The sequence below is a fragment of the Columba livia genome, chromosome 4 (genome assembly GCF_036013475.1).
Source record: "Columba livia isolate bColLiv1 breed racing homer chromosome 4, bColLiv1.pat.W.v2, whole genome shotgun sequence".
In the NCBI taxonomy this organism is placed as follows: domain Eukaryota; kingdom Metazoa; phylum Chordata; class Aves; order Columbiformes; family Columbidae; genus Columba; species Columba livia.
The window spans coordinates 45,408,878-45,435,832 of NC_088605.1; the positions used below are offsets into that span (position 1 = coordinate 45,408,878).

Genomic DNA, 26,955 nt, shown 5'->3' on the forward strand with positions numbered 1-26,955 from the left:
CAATAATACCAAAACTGAGCTCTGATTTCTCAACTGTCCCATCATCTTAGCCCTCATAAAGTGGCTGATGCATGGCATTCCTGAACATAGAAAAATTGTAACAATATTTTTAAAGCCAGACTGAAAACCTTTGATAAGAAATTTTCTTGAGACTGCAGCAGATGATTACAAGTATTAGACTGTCGCTACCTTTGTGAGTTTCCCCAGAGGTGTAAATCAGCTCAGCATCACTGATTTGAAAGGAAACAGACTGCTGTCAGCCATCTGCATTGTTTGCAAGAAAATTTTTAAAAAACAAGAGAATTCCCAAAACTAAGGGCCTTCTCTTGCAAAGCACCGATTAACCTCTTATGTCTCTCACATTCCCTATCAGCTTCAACCCCTATCTCTTTCAAAACTGGACACTTTCCACAAAAGGCAGATTTTTAGCACCACAAAAAAAAAAAAAAAATCATGCATCTGTTAAAGCCAGGTTCTAGACAGCTTTATAGCAAAAATGGATAAGGATAGCAAAATGCCTTGTACTTTTCATTTTGCTCTTTATAGTTTCCCCCTTTTTGTAATTATGGCTCTCCATGGGGATTTTCTTTGGGAAAGGAAAAAGTGGGAAGGACAGTTGTTTTCTTTCCCAGGAGTGGTTAGAGCACCACTTCCCCTCCTTGGAGTGGCGGGGGTCGGCTTCTAATTGAGGAAGGCCAAGCTTGATTCCCCCTTTGGAGATACAAACGTTATTTTTTTTTTTTTTCAAATGGCTCAAAACGATCACAGTACCAGCTCCCAGCCAGGGTTTGGGTTTAATGACTCTGCCACACTCTTTGGCCTAGAAGGTCTGGGAGCGTGGGACAAGTTCAAGACCTGAAATTGAACCCCTTCTGGGAAAGTGCATTGTGCGAACTGAGAGAGACTCCTGGGACAACCCACTTTAAATAGCATTTGTTTCAAAGTGCGATAGTTCATGTGAAAATGCATGCAGCACTAATTTTTACAAATGTTTCACCTCAGATTCTACTCTGTAGGAGGAATAGTCTCAAGCGGTTGCTGGATTTGCAAGGTGTGGACAGGAAGAATAAGGAGGGAGCATAAGTTCAGGAATTCTAATATGTAGGTATAGAAGCTGGGTTTTCGTTGTCTCACTGTGCTCCCTCTCATTTGGGGCTGCACAGGGGAATGCATGGGAGAAAGCAAGGCTGTAGCTTCCCAGAACACCGCAGCTGAAGCTTGCCAGACACATGGTGACCATCAGAAGGTTGCAGTGATTAGTCTAGCTATGTAAATAAACATGGCTGAATTCTGCCCCAACAAAATACTGTTTGCTCTGTGTGACCCTGCTGCACAGCGCACACTTGGGTCAGTGCTGCATGGAAAACAAAGAGGAAGAGATTGAACTGAAAACTCTCTCACATTGCAAAAGCCAGGGAGGGGGAGTTTTTGACTGGTTTCTATTTGACTATAGGCGGCAGGAAGACTACAAAGAACTCTCCTCCCCCAGGGGTCTAGCTGAGTTGGGTTTTTTGCACTTTTTGTGCTGTGCTGGGCTTTTATGCAGTGTTCACCATGGCGATAACAGAGTAAGTGCCAAGGCCAGTCCTTGTGGAACTCTGTGAGGGAGAACTGCCTCCTGAGTTGTTCTCAGCAGTGAGTGGGACAACGGAGGCAGTGAGTAGGAGAGTCACTCGGACCTAAATAAACATGTTGTTTGCTCTTTTTACCCTTCCCTCCATTTTTTTTGTTTATTGTTTTTTTTTCGTGTGTGGTTTTTTGTTTGTTTTGGTTTTTTTTTTCGTTTGTTTGTTTGTTTGTTTGTTTTTGTTTTTTTGTTTTTTAGCCTGAACTTTGTTTGCAAGTGAACCTGACACATCCAAAGTGTATTCACAGCCATTCCAGCCTCTTTCAGGAGGGCTGCTTGTCTGGGGATAGTGTCTTTGAGGCCCATGAGCCTTTGTTTCTCGATATCAACTATAATACCTCTCTTCTTGCAGCATGTAGATGTGGAACACAGAGGAGAGAAGCAGCCTTGGGGGAATGACACTGAACAGTGAATCCTGAACCTTGACTAATGTTTTGTTCGCTGCAACTCTCCTTGTAAGTAAAGCACAGTCCCAGTGAAGGCTCTGTTTTGTTCTTGTACTTTATAGTCAGTAGACACATTCAGTACTTCTCCAAGGACTACTGTGAAGCTACTCAATGGACTCCACATAAACTGGTTTGTCTGCTGAAGCAGTAAAGCAATAGTAGCATGGGGCTGAGTTTACTGGTGGTGGTGCAGAGTCATGCTGACACGATTCTGCTATGTTCAGGACAGATGCCAGTGTCTCAGAATGCATTAGAGCACTGAGAGCCACTTTGAATCAGGACAGAGAGACTGCCCAAGCAGAACAGCAGACAATACTGTTTCTGGAATCTGTGCTAACTGGCATGGACTGGGCTGAAAAGTCTCTGTGTAGTACCACATTTTATTACAGCGATGTACTTCTTGTGCTATAAAAATGAACCAGCTTGTTCAGAGCTAAGCTTATGTACTTAGAAGACAGTTCATTGCAAAACTGAGGCATTTCCTAAATCACTTTTTCAGACTACCTGGTAGTGTATATGAGGCCATTATTCTGAAGTAGTCTACATCAGCAGACCCTAGAGTTCCCCATTCTGGAGGATGAAGATTTCAAATGTGCATCTCCTCAGCAATAGGGAATGTGCAGATAAATACATATTCCAGCATGTGGAACCATAGCAACACTAGCTACAGTAAGACTGAAAATATTTCTCTAAGAAAAAATACGAAATAACAATATTCACAGACTATTGCAAGTTTCTGAATGCCACATTCAAGAGAGCTCCACTCTGGCTCATTGCTTCTTATAGTAAAGTACTGGAAATGTCATTGCCCTATTTAAGATCTGTCTCCTGATAGAAGAGTGCATATATCTTGTATGGCTGCCTCTGTACAGTCATATTATTGGATTTTATTTTGAATACAATTAGGAAGACTTCACTGCAAAGACCTGGTTTTATGACTATTTAGGACTTTTCCTTGCTAGGGCTATAGTATAATTTTCTGTGTATATCTCTATGACAATAAGGCAATGTCTGGAAAGATGCCTGGAAAGGACAGGAAAAAGATGACTAGCAAGTTCTGCTAACCCAGAAAGAGCAGCATGCTAGACCAGCTTCCCTGCTTCCCATGGCTTATTTAATGAGATCTCATTAAAACTACGTGACATACTGCATTTTCTTTTATATACCTGCCCTACAGTGGCACAAAGTAACAGTATGGTTAGTTTAGGTCATCGGTGGGTTTTTCTGTCCTGTGCAGCCCAGTTCTTCTTCCCTTCCCTTCCCTTCCCTTCCCTTCCCTTCCCTTCCCTTCCCTTCCCTTCCCTTCCCTTCCCTTCCCTTCCCTTCCCTTCCCTTCCCTTCCCTTCCCTTCCCTTCCCTTCCCTTCCCTTCCCTTCCCTTCCCTTCCCTTCCCTTCCCTTCCCTTCCCTTCCCTTCCCTTCCCTTCCCTTCCTCACACACATCCACAAAGGTCACACAATGTGCCCCTGATGCAGCTGCAGAACACAGGCTGTGATTGTGAAAATGGAAGGGTATTGAGGTATTGAGGGTATTGGCACAGATTTTTAGCTTTACAATGTTCTGTGCAATCTTTTCTCACTGTGTGTGAGGGCTTATCCTAAAACAAATAAATAGTCAACAGTAACTTCTCTGATAAAGTTAAATATTACTTTCTAAAAAATATTCCCTTCTTAATCTTGCACTGTGGTGCATACTGTTTTTGCCATCATGCACACACATGGCTACTATTGTGATTCAATAAGTAAAGAGTCTGCTCATTGTTGATTAACTAGCCTTTTCAGGTTCCCAGATAAATAGAAACAAAGAGGTTTTGGGGCTGTTTAATTTCCAGCACCTGGATGTATTGATAAAGGCTGAAAATTTCATATGAAACAACTTTTTATCCTGCTGCTTCCACCCATACCCTCACAAGAGGAACTATACCTTCAGCTTTCCTCCACTTCTACCATCAAGGTTAACTCAATCTTGGTTTTTTGCCACCACATCCTTTCCAGTTCACTGCCTTCATCAGAAGCTAATGCTACTTTTATGACCAGGACTGCCCCACACTATTATTTATGGTTTCTATGCTTTGATAGGACAAGCAGTATTTTGTGCTGTTCAGAAGCAAACATTAATACATTATTAGCCAACACCTGCAGAACAGTAGCAAAAGTGGTTTTATAGCTTCAGAAATAGAACTTTGCAAGCTTGTTGATTGGTTTAGGTTTCCATGTAGTATCTCTTTTATACAAGTTACTTATATAAAGATTTAAAACTGTATAAAATAAAGAACTTAAAATCAAAACGTTTGTCGGGACAGTCTGCCTTACCAAATATTACTTAACAGGGATGCTAATGGCTCACTTAACTATGATGTTCAACTCCTTAAATGAAGCAAACAGCAAAAGTGTAGTAAGAATAATATTACTATTAATAAAGTTAACAACTTCACATATAAATTTTAAACCCCCATGCATTACTAAAATGCCAATGAACTGTGTTCCTCAGGCTCGATGTGGCCATAAAATTTAACAGACTGTAAGCATGCAAACTGTTTTATATAATCTGTGAATTTTAAAAATGATTGATAGGTTTTGAAAAGAGACACGCTGTTCCTGAAGTCTAAACCTTTTCCAGTAATTACCATCGGGAAGGGATGACTAATTACAGTACTCCCAATGCTACACGATATACATAGCAGACAAATACACTGAAGAGTTTTGATTTGGGTGTTCTCCATTTGGTAGAAGGAGTTAACCTATTTTTGGAAAGAGACCTATGAGCCTGAAGGCTGTAGGCTGATGAAAGTCTTTATACTGTGCTTTGTAGAATCAAGACATTTTCTGATGCTGCTGTAAGTCAGAGCTTTTGAATTCAATACAATATGCACAATTGCTCAAAGCGCAATTACATTATTATTATTATTAAAATTGCCATCCCTTTAGTTCAGCACTGCAAATGGTTGACATGCAAAACAGCAGCCATAGCTTCTCATAACACAATAGATATGTAACTTTCAGCAATGGCTGAACATGGCAAGACTGCTGAGATTTCTGTTGCCTTAATCTTTTCATCCTCTTAAACCAGTATCTATTTTCAAGAATATTGATCATTTGAAAAATATTTGTAGAAGCCTATTCCATGATCATAAATTAATTTAGTGCTTATCTAAAACAGAGGTGTGGCCTTTTCAAATCAGTCAGTGATAAATAGGTAATGTGAGGGAAAGGGAATAATTCCCCTGTCTCCTCATTTCTCCATCCATGCAGAAAGTGCTTTATTGAGTTAGCTTTCCCTGAGAAGTATGTGAGGAATTACAGTGTCAGACTTTGTAAAGTAAATGAGTGACAACTAAGACCAGAAGCAAGGATTTTTCAAATGGGCCAAAGAAGCTCAGACCCTTACCGGAAGAAAATCAACCTCCCTTAAGCTACCTGGAAAAATTTGGCTAGTATCCCTTGTGTGCCACAGAACTGGCAATAAATCAAGTTAAATTATTCAAATCCAGTCTGGTTTTCACATAACAGTACTTGGTGAGTGAGTTGTCTGTCTCTGTTTTGACCCATGAGTTTTCTCACCCCTGTTCTCCCTATTTTCTGCCTTGTCCTGCTGGGCAGGGGGGAATGAGCAAACAGCTGGACGGGTGCTCTGCTGCCACCTGGGGCCAACCCACCACACCAACAGAGACCTTCTAATGCACATTGACCCTGGGTCTTGAGATGGGTTTCAAGAACATGGTTTCTTTGTAGTGGAAACCTTAGGAAAGCTCCAAAAGCTAGAGTGAAAAGGTCAATGGTTTTGAAGTATTTCATATCCTGAAATCTGTAGTTATTTTTATAACTTCCTTCTGGTGGCCTTCACCACTCCCAGATTTAAAACCACCTTCAGATAATAAAAACAAACAAACAAACAAACAAAAAAAAAACAAACAACAAACCACAAACACCAAAACCAAACCCAAATAAATAGTATCTGAGATGTCTTGGAGAAAATATGGTGAGACAAACTGATTTTAGAAGAGGTAGGATAAGAAAGGAGGATAAAATAACCTGAAATGCCATTGTGAATTCTTTGTTTCACTGGAGAATGAGAACAGCTTACAATAGTTATCACTGCTTTAGAATGGAGTTTTATACTGATGACAGCAAATGCTGCTTAACATGCTAGGCTATAAAGACTCATAAACATTTATCTTCTGCTGTAAAGTCCATTTATCTTCTTATATTCTTGCAGATGAACTGGTTGTCTTCTATGTTTTATTGCTCATTTGCTCTCCTACACTACCTGCATATACCATTTATGTTTCTTGGTGCTGAGAATACCGTGTAATTGTTTGACAGTGGTTTAACCTTTTAAGTTTTTCACAGAACAGCTCCATGTTCTGTGCACTGATAATAATTTAAACTCCATCTGTAAAAAATCTACCCACTTAGTTTCTGGTGATTTCCTGGTTTTTACTACTCATTAAAGCTTCCTGTTCACTTTATCAAGGATAAGAAAAGTATATTGACAATTAATTTAGGATTCAAGTGTATTCTTGTAATAGAGGTCCACTGAATTCTACCTATTACCATCCAGACAGAGTACAGAATTAGAAGCTGCTCTAGTTCAATCTTCAAATCATATTCTTTTTACCGGTTTGTTAACATTTTTAACAACTGCTGCAGTCAAGTGATGAGTGGTGAATGATGTATTCTGCACTTAATCTAGTCCCGTACTATTGCACAGTGTTGCAGTGTGCTGTGAAATGGCTTCTAAGGCCCATCACAGGGGCATCAGGACTTGCACCATGGCTCTTACACGTGCCTCAGTTTCCTCACAGGCCTGGATGGTGCCTGCTCTGTAGAAGGTGAAGGAGTAAAGATAAAGCTTCTAAGTGTGGGGTCACATTTGCACCGCAACAAAATAATATTAATGGGGCTCATGCTTCAAAGTCCTTTGAGCACACCTGAAATGCTGCTGTTTGCTTCCTTGCAGAGACAATGAGGTACAGTCTTGATGAGAATGGTTCTCTCTGGTCTACGTACTGAAAACAGTGCTAGGAACTGTCTGGGGACCGGCTGCTACAGTGGATGCACCTTCTCACAATGCTTTGGGAAGGATTTTGATTAAAGGCAGAATCTAAAGAATTTTCAGGCAATCAGTGAAAGGCTTAGAGAATCTGCAGTTGTTGGAGCAAAGGAGTATATTCCAGACACATTTATATATTAGCAAAGGAAAAGCAAGCCTCTTATTCCTTTTTAATAAGCCCTTTAGGAATATTTTTCTCATAGTATTTTGTCCAGCATTCCCATGCATCCACAAAACATTACTTTTCTTCCTTGTGGGTTTTCAGCTTCATTAAAAGCCTGGAACTATAAACCTATTTCAAATTATAGTATCAAAACTCAGTAGCTGTAATGGTATTTAGGAAAAGGTGAGAATTTGGGAACTGGGAGCGTGTGGAGTCTGTTGCATGGCTTGGTCATGTCCCTGTCTCACAGCACTAAGCCCTGGGTCTCCTGACACTCCACGTGGTGCTCCTGGTGCTCTCAGGCATAATTATTACTTTATGCAGAGTTACTTTTTTCAGTTCAGTGTCTGTAGTAGTGTGACTACTCAGCTGTAACTCAACCTAGTGATATTTTTCTACCATGAAACTGAGGATAGATATACTAAGAGGACATATAAGGGTACAAAACCTTCTGTGGTCATGCTATATGGATTTGTTTTGATTTCAAAAAAAGCTAGCTGGTTCATTCAAACAACAAAAATCTCCAGGATTATATTGTAATATTTATGCAGTGTGGAAGTACCAGAAACAGGATTCACAGTGAAGTGGGTAGCTAAATTGTTTGACCCAGCTATACATATACTGTGCATGCTTGATACCCTCATAACAATTTTTATAGTAATTTCCTGCAATGGGCATATATGCTTCAATCTTTAGCAATGGTAGGCGGTTCTCTCGATAAGCCTTGCAAAAGCTGAGATAGGTTTACGTCTCAGCTATTTTACCTTTTTTTTTCCATTTAATGGGAGGGCATTTTCAATAGCTGTGTCTCTGTCCACGAGAAAAGAAGGAATACTTTTTTGCCTCAGACTATTGATAACATATTTTTTTGTCCTTTAAATTATTCACTGTCCATGTTTTTGGAGCACAGTGTGTTCATACAGCCTGCAAATTTGACAAGGATAATTTGTTATCAAACATAAATTCTCAGCACTTCATATTACACATAGACCCATAATCCATTTATAAGTGGCTATAAACACATACCAGATTTGTTCCTGTAGTCAGTTGTTTCTTTGGCACAGCTGCCCTGTTGTGGCAAACAATCAGCATTTAACTATAACTTAAAGTTTAGATTGACCTGAGTCCTTCAGGTAATTCTATATTTATAAGAAGCTATTTTTTTTTTCCAAGAATTATTGTTGGTTTGCAATTTCAGTGTAGTTTAGAGAGTGTTTGCATTGGATACATTTAAATCACTCTAAACGGAAAACCTGCAAGGGTGTTTGGCTTCTGGCATACCTATATGGACTACTATGTGAGTGACTCATATTATCTTAGATACTCATTTATCTTGGAAACCTGGGTCAGCTGTTCTTAAGGATTTACTTACATTAGGGAAAAGTACTGCAGTACATTTTGAAAGGTTTTTAGCAATTGAGGTTGCTGTAGTGTAAATAGCTCTCTGGAACCTGCCTACTGGTTAGTGCTGCTAATGTGGAAAATGAATGTTTTTGCTAAACACAATAAATCAGACTATGATCTATGCATATCTGTGTCTTGGTTCTGAGTGTCTCTGCTTCTTATGCTTCTCCCTTTCATTTCAGTGCACATTAGGTTCTGTCATTAGCAGAAATCACACAAAATTGCTTTAATGCTTTAGAAGCACTTTGCAGTTGTCCTATCTATTTGTGTCTTTCGGATATAATCCTTCCAAATAACTCAAAAGAGAAAAAACCTACCAGTTCTCTAGTGTCTTGAGTGGTAGTTCATAAAAAAATATATGCCTTTGTCTGTGAAGCTTTGGACTCTGCAAAGTACTTGATAATTTACAGAAATGAAAACTTGTCAGTGCTTTATTAAGTCATACTGATGAGACAAAACCTACAGTGGGTGAGTATCCAAGTTTGCTATCTGTCCCTACCCCAAATCTTCACTATTTGAATGATGCAGAAGTAAAGACAGCAGAGGAATGGTGGAGTAAGTTGTCCTATGTTGTTAAAAGAAAAACAAATTATTTCTGCCTGTTCTCCTCAACTTCCATAAGCTCCTCCTAGAAAACAGCAGTGCAGTTTCTGAGCTTTTGCTTTTCCTTGACTCTGTGATGTTATTTTTGAGATAATTCAGACTGACTCAGTTACCCAGCTGTCAAGACTGAGAAACTGCACTGACAGCACTAAATGTGCTCAGGTGGGTGTAACCATAGTGGGAGAATTTGGCAGCATGGCCATGAAAAGGAACTAGCAAACAGGATTGCATATACTTGGGTAACAGGGAATAAGGAGATATGTGCAAATCTGCTCCAGCCTGATGCTTTGACCACTAGTTCATTCCCTCCAACTGGAGTTTTAATACTATATAGAGAAAAAGAAGGTCCATTGGTACCTTGATGCCATGATGCAACATAATTTCTGTTCTGCTGGAGCTTTATCCCTACCTCTACTTGGAAAGCTGCAGTATTAGTAACTTCTGTCTTCTAAAGATGCTATGTCCACCCCTAATCATAGCAAACATGAGAGTGTGCGAATTCATTCCGGTTCTCTGGGAATTTGCCACTGGGAGTGGTGAGTGCCTGCGTCCAAAGACATCCTAAGGATAAACGCCAGGTTGTTTTTACTTCTTCCCCTTCTCAGCTCCAAAGAACTGGTGGCATTCAACTTCCCTCCTTCTACATTCTTCCCACTCAGTGTCCACCCACTGTTGTCACGGTCACTGCATCCAATATCTGTTTATCCTCGGGTTCTGGGAGATTTTTAGCATAAACTCTAATCTGTTCCCATGTAAGCAGTGCAACAGTTCTCAGCGATGTAGGTAAAGAACATGCTATTATTTATACCAAATAATTGATTTCTGGAGAATGAATCAGATCCTTTTATAAACCTCTATAAATAAAAAGTTTTGCTGTTCTCCAGCTCCAAGAATCTGAAAACATTACATGTTACCATCAGTTTGTAGGGGGAAAAAAAAAAAAAAGTAGAGAAAACATTCCCTTAATATGAACACACCTTCTTTTGCCCTAAAGAAAATTAAAAAAAAAAAAAAAAAACAACAAAAAAACCCAACAAAACCCAAACTGAAATAGCTCTCTTTAACATAATAAAATTTTAGAAATCTACTTGTAAAAGCTTGCAAAAACATTTCAAATTAAGTATATTATTAATCTTGTTGTCTAATTGTTCCTTCTGTGGCTATAGAGCCTGCAAGAAAAAGAACCAAATATGAAGCGCAGTGTTTCTGGAAAAAGAAGCTTTAAAATAGCACTTGGCATTTTCCAGTTTATTGCACTGAATGTTAATGCACATTGGGAATTCATAAACACAGAGAAATGATTTAGACTTCCCTTCCTGTATAACAAACACAGCAGGACAGAGAAGTACAAAAACCGATATTATGGTGTTTACAGCTGGTATCCAATTATGTGAATGCTATTTTAATCTCAGCTAGTTTCTTGCTTACACTAGGCTGTACCTATCTTCAATCTACAAGGATAGGTTGGGTGAAGCACGTATAGGGCAGCTGTAGCTTAGGTTGTTCAGGTACTAGTATTTGTGTCCATGTCTGTAGATGTTACTTGATGGAGAGGACTCCCTGGGCCCAGGCATGGGTGCGTGGTTGCCCAGTGTGCTCCTGTTGCAGCCACGTTCCCTAGCCCAGCTCTGGCCAATGCCACTTGGGGACAGCTGGGGACAGCAAAGGCCAGCAATGGCTCTCAGTTGGTGCTGCAGCCCAGGCCTCCCTATTTTGGGAAATGAGGAGAATGGGGCTGTGCAGATGTGAGCTGTGCTGTGACACTTGCCCTCGGGGCCAGCACACAGGCACGGCTTGTTCTAGTTACTAGGGCAGGTGTAGCCCACAAAACCCAGTTTTAGCTACAGGAGCAACTCCACAGGGTCTCTGGTGGGCTCCCTTCAACTCCCACCCTTGCTGTGCCCTCTGCTCTGGTAGCCAAATTACAGCAAGCTCCGTTCAGGTAAGGCTGTGTGCTGTGGCCCGTCCAGTTCATCACAGCACAGCCTACAGCAGCAGAACAAGAAACAAGGACCTTACTGATGAGGCTGCTGGCTGTGCTAAGAGCTCTATTCTGAGGCGGTTAAAAGGGGAAAGGTGCTAAAACATGCTTTGCCTTGCATTTGAACTGGTATCTTCATTTTCAATAGGAAGTGTGACTGATGTACTCTATATATATTTGGCAGTGCTAATCCCTAAATTGTCTCAGTCTGCCAAAGCTACTGTGGATGATCTTGGGGTGGCACTTGTCAGTGAAATGCAAAAACTATTTCAAGAAAATACATTCAATATTGAAATAAATAACTTACGCTTTTTCTATGGATAAACAGCATTTAATCCAATTCCTTAATTGTATTCCTTAAACACGTGTTCATTAGAGCATAAGCAAAACAGCATTGGGTGTGCGGGGGATTTGCTCCACCCAAAACGCACACCTTTTAACAATAAGAAGTGTGCTTAAATACAGTAAGGTATTACATATTCATAATAACCCCAGGAATGACTATACATATTCATGACCTTTCCCTGCTTCTTATTAAAATGAGTCTCGGATAACTATTTCCATAGTCTCCTCCTTGACCCTCCCCTGTTGCGCCTGCGCAGTGTCACTTGGTGATTTTGAGGAGGGGTCTTTGGATGAAGGCTCCTTCAGCTTCGTCACAGCGAACTTTTTACCTTTGGGTCATTATGATGAATTGGCTGGAACCCAAGCGGCCAAGTCGACTGAAATCAGACTGGCGCCCCCTTTTTGCTGTGAATCTTGGCTATCTTGTCTCCTCAAGGTTGCAGCTGGTGCTGTAAAACTTCTTAACTTGGCATTCGATGAGATTCTGTTTTTTTCTTAACACAATTGGTTACATACAGCTCTAAACTAGATATTCATTATGTGGCTTAAAGTGTTAGTTCGTTAGTAGGCCCTTATTATGTGGTTGGTTAACCCTTAAAATGTTAGTTCCCTCTACCAATATAACTTCATAAACCAGTTTCGTAACTTTTCACATAGAACTTAACCACATTTTCCTTTTTCCAGGTTCAGAGCCTGTGGCTCATTTGCTTATATCTGTAAATGTTAAACATTTTAGCATGAATCACAACTGCATTTCTCACATTACACACGTATATACATATATGTATATATATATATGAAAATTTATTGATTACTCCTTAGTCCTTCTTGTTCCCTTTCTGTTCTATGTTAGATAACATTCCCCTTGCTGATTTATTAACCTGTTTTAAGAAATGTCACCCATTAGGGTAGTCGCCTATTAGCTTCCTTCTCTTTTTTTGACTTAGAATTTTTGGAAAATAATTAAACCTGATTTTTTTGACATGCTAAAAAACTGTGTCTTCGCCTAACGAAAAAAATCTGTGTCTGTATGCAGTGAATTGATTTAATGTGATTCTAGCTAACTTAACTCCAACAGCATCTCTGCCAGATGGGATGGAAAGTTAAAATATAAAGGGAAGCCAACAGTCATTCAAATGAAAAATACCGTCTCTGCTATCCCTCTGGCAGGTTACATGCGGTCCAGACCAGTGAGTGAAATTCCTAAGTGAAAGAGTTACTCCACATTTTCTGATTGACCAGTGCATGAATAACATTCTAGTGTAGCTTAAAATACATACATTTAACCAAGTCTTCCCAGGTAATGCAAAGGACTTGCATAATTCTTGTTATACAACTCTAACCATTTTTTGCTGTACATAATAGAACATTATGAAAATACTGATTATGCCTGCGGTGCCATCCAAAGAGATCCAGCCCTGGAAGCTCAGGACATCATCAGCCAGGAAGCTGAGCTAACCAGCTCTGCTCAAACACAAGGTGTGTTGGCTGGAACAAAAAGCCCCAGTGATGTGACTGCACTGCTTCCCCACATAAGCAGTTCCACAAGGCAATACCTGGCACAATGTAGACAGATCCCTAGGATAAATTAACAAAGGCCAGACTTATTCCATTTGACATCACCTAACAATTTTAATCATGTTTTGTAATTAGGAGACATATCTGGATTTGAGAATGAAGCATAAGCACCCAGTGAATTCTCTCCATTCCTGAACTGCAAACTTTGCCAGGTCCATGGTTTGGATTCTTAAATGTATTGCCAAATTTTTGATGGAAGAAAATGAGGTTTTCTTTTCTTTTATCATTTAGAGAGAGTTCTTAGGTTATTTATTTATTGAATCAGCACAACTCTTTGCTATAGAGAAAGCTGAATGCACTAAAAGCATAAAATTTGGGGGCTACAATCTGTGTATAGAATTACATGTTAGAATTGGGTTTTTTTGACATGCTTTCCCTCATTTTAATCTAGGACCATGCAGTAGTTGTGAAAATGTCCATGGTGTTCACTGGGACAATGCCTAGGAAATAGTAGAGAAGCTTTTGAAAACATATTTGAAGTTTGAGGCCTCTGGGTATTCAAAGCTCTTTGTTGATCTGTATAAACATGAAACTGAGAACTGCAAACAGTTTTACGAACAATGAAAATACAAAAATGCCACTGCGAACTAAACAATAGGCACATAACTGTCAGTAGATTATGCACTGGACCCTGGAATTCCCTAGTAATTGGGTTAGGTACTAATGTGAATAGAAAATCAATCTGTATGCTTTCAACAGAAAAAAATCAGTTTTGAAAAATTCACAACTTGAAGAAAAAAAAAAGGATTTTATAAAAACATTCTACCTGTGACATCCAGTACTTTTGCCTTATTCCAGCATTAATAAAGCCCAGAATCAGAAATATTAGAAATGCCCCCTCTTCTTTCTCGGTCTGTCACTGCTTTGATTACATCATTTTTTTCCAGTTCTGTGTAATGGCAGATGACATTAAAATGGTTCAGAGTCCCTAGTCTGTTTCTTGCTAGCAGTATCATTTTATGTATGCTTATCAGACTGCTAGGGCATGGAATTGTGCTCCTTAGTGAGGCAGGGCCATGAAAAGAGCACACTGCTCTCAGGTGCCCTCAAAACTGTTCGCTTTTTATTATGGCTGTATCTTCTGTCTGCTACCTATTTTCTCTACAAAAGACTCATTATTAATTGGGTTTTGATGTAGCTTCTACTGCAAGCCAGAAGAAGGACAGTTTTCTCAGAATGTAAAGTGATTCACCCCCATCACCACAGAACTTATTCTCATGGTCCTTTCTCTCTCCTCTCCCACTGTGTCAGTAAAGGGATGACTTTTAGTTCTTACTGATCACCTACAGCATTCAGTTGGTACCTGTATCTCAGAGGAAGTTTTCAGTATTCAGAATTAACATTACTCCTGATGGTAACAATAATAATGATGACAAAAATATATAAAAATACAGAACCATATGAAGACACACCTACATGTAATCCATCTGTCTCTTCATTTTTACTGTGACATACATTGTTAGTTTTCCCTCTAGCTGGCAAAGTCTCTAACATATTCTAGACATATTCTAGACTGAGAATGTGAAAGATTTTATATTCTATAACATTATTTTGTAAGTAAGTTTGCTTTAACATAAACTACAAGCTTTTTTGGAGTAGAGAGGCTTCTTGAAATCCTGTGAGCAGACCAACTGCCATTATACAACCTCGTACACGTAACAGAGTGCAAACCCCTGTATCTCAGAAGAGACAGTTAAATAATAGTATTTCAGCACTGGAGACTGTTGTAGCAAGTAGGGAACTCTGGCTGCAAACACCCTCATATCTGGATGAGCTTGTTTATCAGCTTTATGGACACAGTTTCCATAATGTTTTTATGATGGCTGCATTCATTGTGCTCACTTATGCATTCAAAGACCAAATAGCTTCCGAAGCTACTAAGCTTATAAAAAAAATTACTGTGGTTAACCTTATGCATATGCTTGAGATGCATGCCAAAAAGAAGAGCATCAGATGCACGGCATAAATAGATTTGTTTAGAGCCAGCTATTGAGCCTGGTGAGCGAGGGCAATTCAACAGCAGGGGTGTCAAACTGATTTTCACCGGGGCCCACATCAGCCTCGCAGTTGCCTTCACAGGGCCAAATGTAATTTTAGGACTGGTCATTCAGTTGCACGTATTAGCTGGATTTTGGGTACCAAAAGCATACCCAAGAGAAAAAATGCCACCCAACATGAGTCCTTTTGGAGACCAGTAGCGATAAAGAAATGCTTGTCCATCTTTGGTACCTTGCCCAGGAAGGCCCAGCCTTGGGGACGGATGAGGCTCCAGGAGCTGCCTGGGGCTCACGTCCCACACATCTCTCTTTGACCATAATCCTGCTTCAGAAGGAACGAGCAGGAATGATTTCTCATCCTCATGCTCTGTGTTCCTGTCTTTTGTCTGGAAACATTAGCTGGGGACAAAGTCTGAACTCCATTAAGCATTTACAATATTTTCAAAGCACTAAATTCATATCATATTAGGCAAACCTTAACAAAGGTTGCTATTATTATATGAAATTGCTATTATTATTACCCATTTACACTGGATTTTTAAATCAACAGAATACTGCTCTGACAGCTGTGAAATGATTATCTATGTAAAATAAGACGGGCACAACGGTAATCCCATGTCATGCCATACACTTGTAGGGCTTAGGAAAGATTTTGTAACAGTCCTATGCTCTTACTTTGTCCTGAAACTGGTTTTCCGTGTACAACAGCAGAGGTAGAATTCTAACACTGACCATGTGGAGCAAATTAAATTTGGACAAGGTCACCGTACTGTTCAATTTACTTTAAACATGAATTTTTGACACTACCAGAAGCAAGTAGTTTAACCATCAGGAAACTCAGCTGCATTGATTCCTCAAGGTGTTTGTTCATTTGTTTTAAATTAGTTTATTTATTTGTTTGTTGATGTCAAGAGGCAAGAAAGCTGCAATGTCTAAAATATCAACAAGACATAATAGTTGTAGAAAATTCTTCAGGAAGGAAAAGCTTTGGGTGAAGTCTCACTCATTTTATGTGTGATACAAAGCTGTACAGAAAAAAAAATCTATACCTAATGCAGACTTATTCAATTCTGTAGAATACCAGTAATATAATTTTCTGAGTTTTCTGCCCCTACATATTCCTGGTTTTACTTGCCGTTTTATTTTTCATTGGAATTTTCTTTTTCCAAGCACTCCAAAACATGTTACAAAGAGCTTTTCAGCAAACCAAAAGTAAAAAATAAGTCTGTCTCGTGGGATATGGCAAGCCATAAACTTTGGAATTCCACGCTCAATTTCATTTCCAATTTTTCTAAATAGAAGTTCATAATTTTTTTTAAAAGTGTAGGGTTTGTAGGTTTCCCCTTGTTTAGATACTTTGAAAGTTCCTCTTTGCACTCTAATACAGAGAGGCTTTAAAAATGAATTTAATAATAACTTTCATTCATCTCTATTAAAAATTATCTTGAATTTTTGAAGAAAATAATAATTAAAAAAAAAGATAAAAAGTATTGGAATTTTTTACCATCTTCTGCCAGCATTTATTAGTCTGCATCACTAGTAGCCTGCAGATTATATATAGTGCTTTTTATCTTCAGGGAAAGAAGAACTCCAAATTGTTAATTTGCAGACATTTCTTTTCAAGTTTTGCGTACTTTTCTGACACATGATTATTCTGTGATATATTAAAATGTAAGTCCCTCCTCTTTTGCTTTTCTATAATTTAAATAATTATCTGAATAAAGCGCATGAATTATGGCTTTCACATTTCCCAGTTCAATCATGCTAATTTATCTCTGGCAGAGAATTTCAAACAAAATTACTGTCTCGTTCTGAGACATGATGTTAATAAAAGATATTAATTACTTCTTAGAAGGCATATTTCTTTATCCAGACTGCAAATTTAAAAAGAGGTTTGCCAGAAAAGAAGAAACTCTGCTTTAGTTCTCTCTCCTCTGACAAGCACAGAATTTCTCTCACTCAAACTCATACAAAAAAGCCCTTTTTTCTCCTTCTCATTGAAAACCTTTCCACCTATTTCTTCTGTATCCTCACTGACCACTGGTGCCATCACTTTCTTTAATGCCATTTAGGTTACATGTACTTTGAAAAGTCATCTTCCTAGCTTTGAAAATGTACATGAAGATCTCTGGTGTCTAATCAAAGCAAATGGAGAATACAGGCAATACCTGTGCTATTTTCCTTTCTACAAGAAAGGAAATCCTTTCTTTTTAAGTTTCATATATGATACCCTGCTGATCAACCAGGCAATTTAAACTAAAATTTTAATAGAAAAAGGGCATGCAATAAAAAAATAATGAGCAGAAGTGCTGAATGCATGTCAGAGGTTTTACACAGCATGAATAGCTCACCATTTAGGAAGAAAATCTCTTCAGATTTAGTTATCTGTTTGTCAGTAGGTCTGGGAAAGCATGTCTGGATCACTTTTGAAAAGCCAAATATAAATACAAAATACTTGATGAAGTTTGCAATCTGGTATTTGCTTTTCTATTGGAGGCTGTGGAGGAGAAGTTGTGATTTTTTAGGACTATTTAGCTTCACATCACAAAGTTTTCTGCATGTTACCTTGAAATCTTAATCTAAAACTGTCCTTTAGTGTCCTTTAGTGTTCACTGCAGGTATGGAAAAGAATTTTTGAAACTTGCAGATATGAAATGTGTTTTCATCAGAGGCTAACAAGGTTCTGTTTCTATTAGTAATACTGTAATGAGAGAAAATACTCACTAAAAGTCCAGTTTTAGGGTGGATCTGTTACACTCTGACAAGGAATTTGGGAGGGTATGTCCATTTATGCACATCACATGTAGGACCATTGTTTACTGTAGCCAGAACTATTAAGTCTCTAATCTCCATCAAAAGGATAAAATATTCCACCACTTGGGAAAAAAAAAAAAAAGAATAAAAAGTGTAAACTTTCAATGCAATACCAATGTTCTCTAAAATAATGTTTTATAATGGAGACAAGGAATCTGTTTTAAATCAATAGTGAGAAAACTGGCAGTAGAAGAGACAGAGCTAACAATATTTTTTATCTTCTCATTTCGTGGAACATAGACAATAGACTATTGTGTCTTCAGATACTGCGACAATGCAAGAGGATTTATCGTGGACTGGTTCTCTCAGAGTAAACCACAATACCAGAAGGAATTTCCTAATTTACCTTTTCAAATAGTGTGGCCCAGAGATGCAAAGCAAGCAGCAGAGAGACAAATACATTGTGTTTTCAAATTATGCTGGAGCAAGTTATGTTAGGAAAGAAGTATGCAAATGAAGAACCCCAGAAGAACCACATGGTAAAAATATAACTATCTCTCATTTTCCCTCCACTGCCACCCAACACTAAAGCATGATCTGTTGTCCTCTTATTCACTTGGGCACCATTTAATCTCTGCATTTTGTTTATTCGTACTTCTTCCAAGCAAAGCAGGCACTGGACTATACAGAAGCTTCTATTTACGTTGCTCACATTTGTGTCAGTTTTAACCTTTCTTCACAGTCTACGGCTGTACTTTTGCCCAAAAGCACCAAGAACTGATGTGTTTCCTCCATTACCTTTGCCCTTTCAGAAGAGTTTCACCTGCACTTAGGTTGAGGATTAATTCAAAGTGCAAGTGGTAATTGTGTGAGTATTCTACCAGCTCTGTGTATTAATTTTGGACATAACATGGACCTCCTGTGGTGTGAAAGCTGCCTTCTCCCAGCTGTGCTGTCTGCGCTGAGGTAAATGGTGCCCATGCCATTCTGGCCGTGGAGCTCGGCACAACTTCTGGCAGCAGCTCTCAGTTTCTTAAAACATTTATTATTTTGATCTTGACTTCTGCTCTTCAGAATAGTCTTAATTCCGTTCATATCCTCAGCTTTGTTAATTTTTTCTTCCAGACTAGGAACTAATGCTGGGTCTGATCCTGCACTGAATGGTAAAACCAGAGTTAAGAATAATGGGAAAAAGTCATATTATCATCCTTTATCCTGAGAGCAATACAACTGAGGTAAGTAGAAGCAACCAGAGCTCTCCAGTGTAAGCTCAAGTGAAGCTAGTTTGCTCTTCATGTGACTTTTCTTTCTAATTTATACCTTTAAGTTAATTGCAACTTTAATTCCCCTCTAGTTCTTGAATTCTGGTCAAAGAGTCACTCTTAAAAAAAGAAAGGATGCCCTGCATGTTTAACTAATACAGAGAGATAAAGGTTCATGCATGTATCCACATGCAACAAAACAGATTCAAACACTGAGAGGAAGGAAAACACAGTCTTCACTGTTAATATTTTGGCAGAAACTTGAGATTTTACTAAGTTCAAATGTTTAGAGGGCAAATACGACAAAGGTTGAACTTAGACGATGAGTGAGAAATAGTTTTAAAAAGTCCGAAATTTTTCTCAGAATGTATGTGGGTCTTAAAAAGACACCTTAGAAGCATGTGTAGGAACACAGGGCATGAAAAAAATGAGAGAACTATCTAGTGAAAGAACACCAGCTGTTAATGGACCCAAGCACCACACCGCTGGGCAATGTACAGGGCAGGCATTCCGCAGCCTTAGGTAATCCCGAGGGAGAATTGGAGCCAACACATTATATACTAGTAAAAGGAGTAATTTAAATTAAGCAGTGACTCCTAATGATGGGTGCGCTGTGTGTCAGATATGTCAGTGGTGAAAATACAAACCTGTGAGAGGAACACCCGATCACATAGCCTATAAAATTAAATGGCTTTTTAAAACAAATCAGATTCTGTCCTAGGCAGACCACTAAACAAAGGGAGAGCTCCAAGATGAAGCTAACCAATATATTTCAGATCTATTTTTAATCTTTCTTCTGACCACATTTTGTAAATACGCTAAAAGGTAGTGCAGAGGAATTAAAAAAAACCAAAATCCAACTCTCTTAGACCAACAGTAGTGAGCTAATTAAAAAGGATTCTGAATGCCCCCAAGTCCAAGAGCAGGCTGGGAAAACTACTAACTGCATCCTAATCTCTAACTCACTAGGGTCTCCAGAGAGGCTGAGACCAAAACTGAGAGGCTTACTTAGTCCTTTTGCTTCTCTGGGCTTTCAGCTTATTCTCCATGGAAGCCACACCTCTTTTTATTCACCCGGAAACACATGGTACTGTGTTTTGACATTTTTTTTGCTTTTCATGCCTATTCCTGTATCTGAAGTCTCCATGTACTGTAAAACTCCATGAAGTTTTTAATTTTTAATTCACATTCAGAATATTGTTCTACATTTCCCATAGAAGCAGCTTTCTACCTGGCAGTGCAAATTCTCAATGGGAAGCAATATGAAAAACTTTTGAATGCACCATCTTGTTTTCTTACTGCCAGGGCTTCCAGCTTTACCAAAAGTTTTATGCCAGGTACTTAGAAACACCAGCTGTAGGTGCTAAGGACCAAATCAGTAAAAGCTTCACCCTGAGCCCAGGCATATTATGTTTATACAGATTAGCTTCATTGTTATGGATTTGCTCCATTAGCACAGTATATTCACAAGACCTTTTTTTATATATATTAATTTCCATTTCCATTGTCGGTCATCAAGATGATATGTTATAACTCTGAAATCAGCTTGTCACTTATATAATTCGAAAAGCTCCTTACTATAGAGCTTGCAAGCATACTACTCCTACACACATGCAATCCTAGTCAAATTAACCTTCAAGTCAATGAATATTTAATTTTTACATTATTTTCAGCATCTCATCTCTCCACAGTGTGTACTGGATAATAATATGCCTCATATGGTGATAAATTCTTTGAGGCATGAGAGATGAAGTAAAAAGGGCTACAGGCCAACTAACTACTGTCCTGAATACAGAAAGCACAGTCCAAAGATAAAAATATTTTGTCAAGTGGTGAAATGCAGGCAGAAGGTAAGGACAGAGAAACTCAGGGAAACCATAAAAACCCACCTTGACAGCAGCACTGAAAGTGGCCTAGTAAGGAAATTAAAGCACTGGAGGCTACTATGATACATTAAAAACAGATCAATAGCATAAAATGTTACACGTATCTTCTTTCCAATATTTTCAATAACTAAACACTGACCTTTATAAACAGACACAGAGCTGTGAGAAATAATCTGATTCATTTTGGCTAATGCTATAAACCTAAAAGCATCCAAGCAAAAAGCCAAACCAAGAGGTATTAGTTACATTTTTAAAAAGCCAAAGGCTTTCCTTTACTAAAAGTGCTCTCTTTTCAGGAGAGTGTCAGACACTCCTACAGTTTACAGCAGGCAGTTCACATTTTCAATAGTATCGCTAGTTTGAGAAAAACTAACAAAACCCACAGCAAAAAATCTGTGTCAAAACTGCTGTTCCACCAATATAAAAGCATTTTATGAAAGTCTATTGGTCTGATGAAAATTTCACTTGTACATTTCCTCATATTGAGGTTCAAACGTTGCCCAGAGCATGTGCCGGTCCTTAGACTAACTGGGAATGTTTCTATGAGTTTCAAATGATTTGTCTGTGTCAGCCAGAGGAGCGGTTATAGACTGTCTCATTTTTCATCTGACTGGCCCATCCACCTCTTGGTTACACTGAGCTGGATCTCTCCCATCTTCCTCCCTAACCTCCACATGGAGTCTCTCCCAAAATTTCAAAACCTCGGAATTGTTCCATGATTGAACTGTTATTTTCTGAGCAACCCCACTGCTGCTGTAAGTTGTAGGCTCTGGTACCATAAGTAAACTGCTAGGTAAAAAGTTTCACTGGTGTTTCTACTGGTTTTATGTAAAAATATTTAAGAAAGACTGAAAACACTGATAACTGTAGCAGGGAACAGTAGGATCTTCCTGCATTGTTGGGATCAGTGGTGTCTAATGTTGATTTCCTTACTGACAGTATTCTCTATGTTTCTCTAAAAGATTATGAACCACAGTACAGTACACAAGAGACAATAAAAAAGAAGTATCTCTTTGTTTCCATCTGATTGCATTGGCTGACTTATAAACTCACACAGCTCTTTCAGAAAAGCATGTCTTACAAATAGCTGGTGTATTTAAAGGATTTCTAAAAGGATTTAGAAAACTAATTTTAATCAGCCACATTCCAGCTAGGTTTTGGGTTTGTTTTTGTCTACTTAGGGAGGAGGGTTATTTATACAATTATTCTGAATCTATTATTAAGGTATTAGCTGTCCATGTCATGAATAGCATCTAAGGGAAGAGCTGTTCCTGGGTCTAAAGAAGACACACAAAGCTGGATATCCATCTGTACAGAAATCTGATTGTTGGGATTTACAGTCATAGCACCTTTCCTTACTAAATATTTTCTGTGAGGCTGTAAATCCATATCTTATTGCACAGGACAGCAAGGGAAAACCTTTAAAGTACAGAAATCAATGTAGAGCAACTCTGAAAAATAGCATCAATTATAGTAAAAGCAGTAGTTCAATAAAGCCAGACTATCCTTCTGTGCAGTCGCACATAACACAAGACAGAAATCCAGTTCAATTATTTCTAGGTTTACAGAAAAAAAGTAGAGAGACTGTGTTTGAAAAAAGACTACAGTTTGTTTTCTGCTGTAATACTTTGAATTGTTTTATTTTTCTTCAGAGGTGCACACTGCCTAGCCACAAGGCAATAGTATATGCTTGAGAGGGTATTCTCTGTTATTATAGCCTACATCAAAGGAAAATGTTCCCTCTTTCCATTCCTCTTTTAGCTAGCCAGGACAGTCACATATTTTATGGGTATCAGGCAGGGATACTGCAAGTGTGATAGAGGCAGTGGCTACTGAATTTCAATAGAAATTTTTTCCAATTAGGAAAACCATCTCCCAGCACCACTCTGAAAGAGCTGTAGTGAGAAATTTAGACCCAATATTTTCTTAGGACCCAATATGTTTCTTTCAGTGGGAAAACGGAAGGCCATTATATTATATGAGATTCTCTAAATAGCCTTGTTGATGATATTTTCTGTATTTTTTTGAAGTGGAACTTCAGTTCTACATGCCAAAGGAGATGGATTGCTGATCAAACTAGTCTGATGACGCACCAGCAGACAGAAGACCTCCCACTGCCTGCTCTAACTGCTCCCTCACTTTCTCAAATGCACGTCTTTACTATTTTGACTTTATCTGTATCTTTGTGTAATAAAAATGAAGTCATTTGTCTGGTATGTATTTACATCACTGTGATACCAGTCCTGTCTTTTCTCAAATTGATTTTCATGTATGTTACCCTATTGCACATTCCAAAGCTACCCCAAAATAATTATGATGAGATGCTCATCCTAATACAGAGCAAAAACTACATTCTTAACCTGAAGCTGCTTTTCAATATATATTCCGTGGAACAACTATCTTTGAAAACTGTAACTCAGCTAGCTATTGGGTTAGTACTTCACTAATGACACACACAACATCTTTCCAAAAGAAAAATTCATGTAAGAATAATCAGCAATACATGTTGCAATTCATTAGGATCAGCACATAGAACTAGTGCTGCTGGCAACACAAGTGACACACAAGTCAGCTCGTGGCAAAGACGTGTCACTGCCTCTAATCACAAGAGGGGGGAACATGATATCTCTGCTGATCACAAGTACTTGCTCCATTTAAATTTAGTACTCATGTTGATTAAAAGGTTTTCTACTTTAATCTTACTTAATCAGATAAAAAGACTTGGTACCACATATACAAGGCAGTATCTATGACTCATGGGAAACTGCTGCTTAACAGAATGAATGCAGAAAACAGTTGTTCTCACAGAAAAAGGAGGAAATTATGTTTGTAACTACACCATTCCTTGAAGAACAGCAAGGTTCATAATCAACTACATAATGAAACAGTATTATAGCTTTTTATCATACATAATAAAAGTAGTATGAATATGTGATACCTCTTTATTAAATGACCAGAGTGTTACTGAAGACAGACAAAAACTGTTCCTTTCTTGAGGAGATAAATTAAGATAGAAATAAAAAGGTAAATGTACCTTTCTCCAACATTTCAGAATATTATGTGCAAGAAGGCATGATTATAACTTGTGTAGCTTGATTATAGTTTATGTGTATGCACAGTTCTCAGGATTGTATGAACAGTCAGCTCACCATCTAACCGGTTATTCAGCCTCACAGCACTACTACAAGAGAGATGTTATATTTTTGCATGCATAGTTTTGTTACAGAAATATTAGCCTGGGTTTCTTCCTGTAGAGGACTGAGGTCATGTCTACACCAGAAAGTTCTTCTGGCAGGACTTTGGGCTGATTACAGCTTGTACACATTGCACTGGAAGCACAGAGACGTAATTGCTGAACTGCCTTCACTAGTGCCAAGTGTCCTCCCCTTGAAAGACCATTTGGCAAAAGATGTGGTGTACAAACTTTCTATTGACCCTAGCAACTCTGCTGAGCACAGTGCCTCGGGGACATCTTGAAGCGTGTTGTGGGATATCAACAAGGAGCTCAGGTTCAAATTCTTGTAACTGCCTTTCTTCCCACCCACTATGTTTTTCCCAGTTTTTGACATTGACATTTCTGTTTTAAATTTTTCATAATGCTTTTTCACCTTTCTGTTCAGTCTCTCAATCAGGAATAAGGACCCAGAGAGATAAGTAGCACACTTTTTTTTGCCCACAGGCAAAAGCTCTCTGCAGACTCTACTCCTAGGGTAGCCAGTGTATCTATGGTAGAGACCAGGTGGCGTGGCTGATGATGGCAGTGTATGAAAAGGGCAAGGTGTCCTAGACATTTGCTGAACAGCACTGTGCAACAGAGCAGCAGGAAGCAAGCATTGAAGAATGTGCCATGATAGACTGTGGTACAAATCCAGGAAAATCACCAGTGACCCCAAATTTCACAAAGGTTGAAATGTCCTCTGGCACAGGGACACTGGTGGCAGCAGATGGAGATTGTTTATTTGCCAGCCCTCAGCCCAGATGCTGATTCACTGGGGGCAAGAAGGTCCAGGGAGTTCACAGTGCTGTTACAGTACTGTTAAATGGGCTCCATCAGCTCTGGCATAGCACAATATCCTCACAGCTGGAGGGATGCACAGCCTTCCTCTCCTTTCCATATCCAAAATTTGGCTCTGTCTGTCCAAGATAGTTACTAAAGGTTAATGAGGGAGGGGCTGGAAAGTCCCGATGAGAACAGATTATCAGTCAGGTGTGCCAGAACTGTGGCAATAGGAATGACAGGCAGATTTGAAATAATGGCACACCTGAGTTATGGAAGAGGTAAAACTGTGGTGCATAACTCAGTTTGACTCACCACATTGTTCTTCTAAGTACATTAGAACAGAGGAACAGCTTCGTACTTCTCTGACAGTGGCCAGCAACAGATGCTGAGAGAAAAGAGGAGACCAGGAAAGTGGTGGCACTTCTGCAGAACACCCTCTCAGCCTCAGGACTTCCTAGGTCAGAGGTTTTCACATTGTATTTAATCGCTTTTGATTAATTTCTTTCCAGTAATTTGTGCTGTTGCTTTTTAAAACCCTGTGAAATTTTAGTATCCACAAAAAGCTGCGGTACGAACTTCTACAGTTTTTTTTTTTTAAGTTGCCTATGGAACTACATTAATGAGTTTGCTTTGAAAAGGTAACTAATTTAATCTGATGCTTATTATATTTTATACTGAAGGAGGCAGCAAGAAATTGCTAGCTATTTACTTTTTCATGGCCATGTGGGATCTCATAGTCTTCTACAACAGCACCCATGCTTATACAACATGGATGTTTCATGGATGTTTCATTCACTAGGTGGAGAAGGTGTGTGATGCCGCAACCTTATAAGTATACAGTCTTTTCCAACAAAACAAACAGGAACACAATTCTGTGACCTACATTTATAGATTTAGAGAACCAGTGCTAGTCTTAAATGGCTGTTTGCTTCCTTGGTTTATTAAAAGATAGACTGACTAGCAATAGACAGCCATTTCCCTTTTTTCTGAACAGGGACAACAAGGCTGCTGAATGTGTACCAAACAGACTGAAAAATCCTGGCAGTGACTCATGGCTAGCCTGAACCATGATGAGTAAATATCCTTATTGTTGCTACTGTGTGTTATGTTTTCCATATTTGTGGAACAAAATCTAGCTGGATAGAGGAGTGAAGTGTAAGGACTGCTGATTTTGAATAACCTGGCACAATTAGAAGAGCTCAACAAGGCTATAAAGGTCCCTTTAACAGTCAGACATGCACAGCAAGCTGCTTGTGTCTAGTTGTTTACATAGTTGGCTTGGATTTAGATTTTTCATAATTTGTAAATGCCTCTTATGAATAGGGTAGAGGGGATGCTAGAGCCTGTAATGATGTATAAATAGGAATGTCTTAATTATTAGCTATTTAATGATTTGAAAACAAAGTTATACCAAATTATTATGAACAATGTGGAAATAGCAACACATTTCAGAGCTTATGAACTTGAACATTAATACATTTTTTTTTTAACCGAGTCACACTAAGATGTGTCTGATGTGTTTTCTACAACATCCTGTATTTCTTTTCCCGCAGGTCAATGTATGATTCCTTCTAGCTATTTGTCTTATTCATGGAAGTACAACTACACACTTCCTAGACCACCTGCAGCTTCTGTCATTCTTGTAATATTTGTCTTGTACTTTCTGCTTTTCTTCAGCTGTGTTGTGCTTTGTGCATCTCCTTGGACTCAAGCATGCTCAGCACTTGTACCGTGCACTCCCACCGATCCCTACTATTACACTTGACAAACAGCTGCCCTGCTTTTTCTGATTTTCTTTTCCTAATCAAGGGTAATTGCAGATCATTTGGAGTAACGTTACATGTCACATACAAGAGA

General features: G+C 38.8%; 1 long non-coding RNA gene across 1 annotated transcript; it reads left to right on the plus strand.

The window, feature by feature from the left end:
• The first annotated feature begins 1,961 nt into the window (after nt 1-1,961).
• LOC135579361 (uncharacterized) lies at nt 1,962-26,596 on the plus strand. Its single transcript, XR_010472291.1, has 3 exons — nt 1,962-2,082; nt 19,076-19,185; nt 23,129-26,596. It is a non-coding gene; the product is annotated as an uncharacterized LOC135579361 (long non-coding RNA).
• Nucleotides 26,597-26,955: the final 359 nt, after the last annotated feature.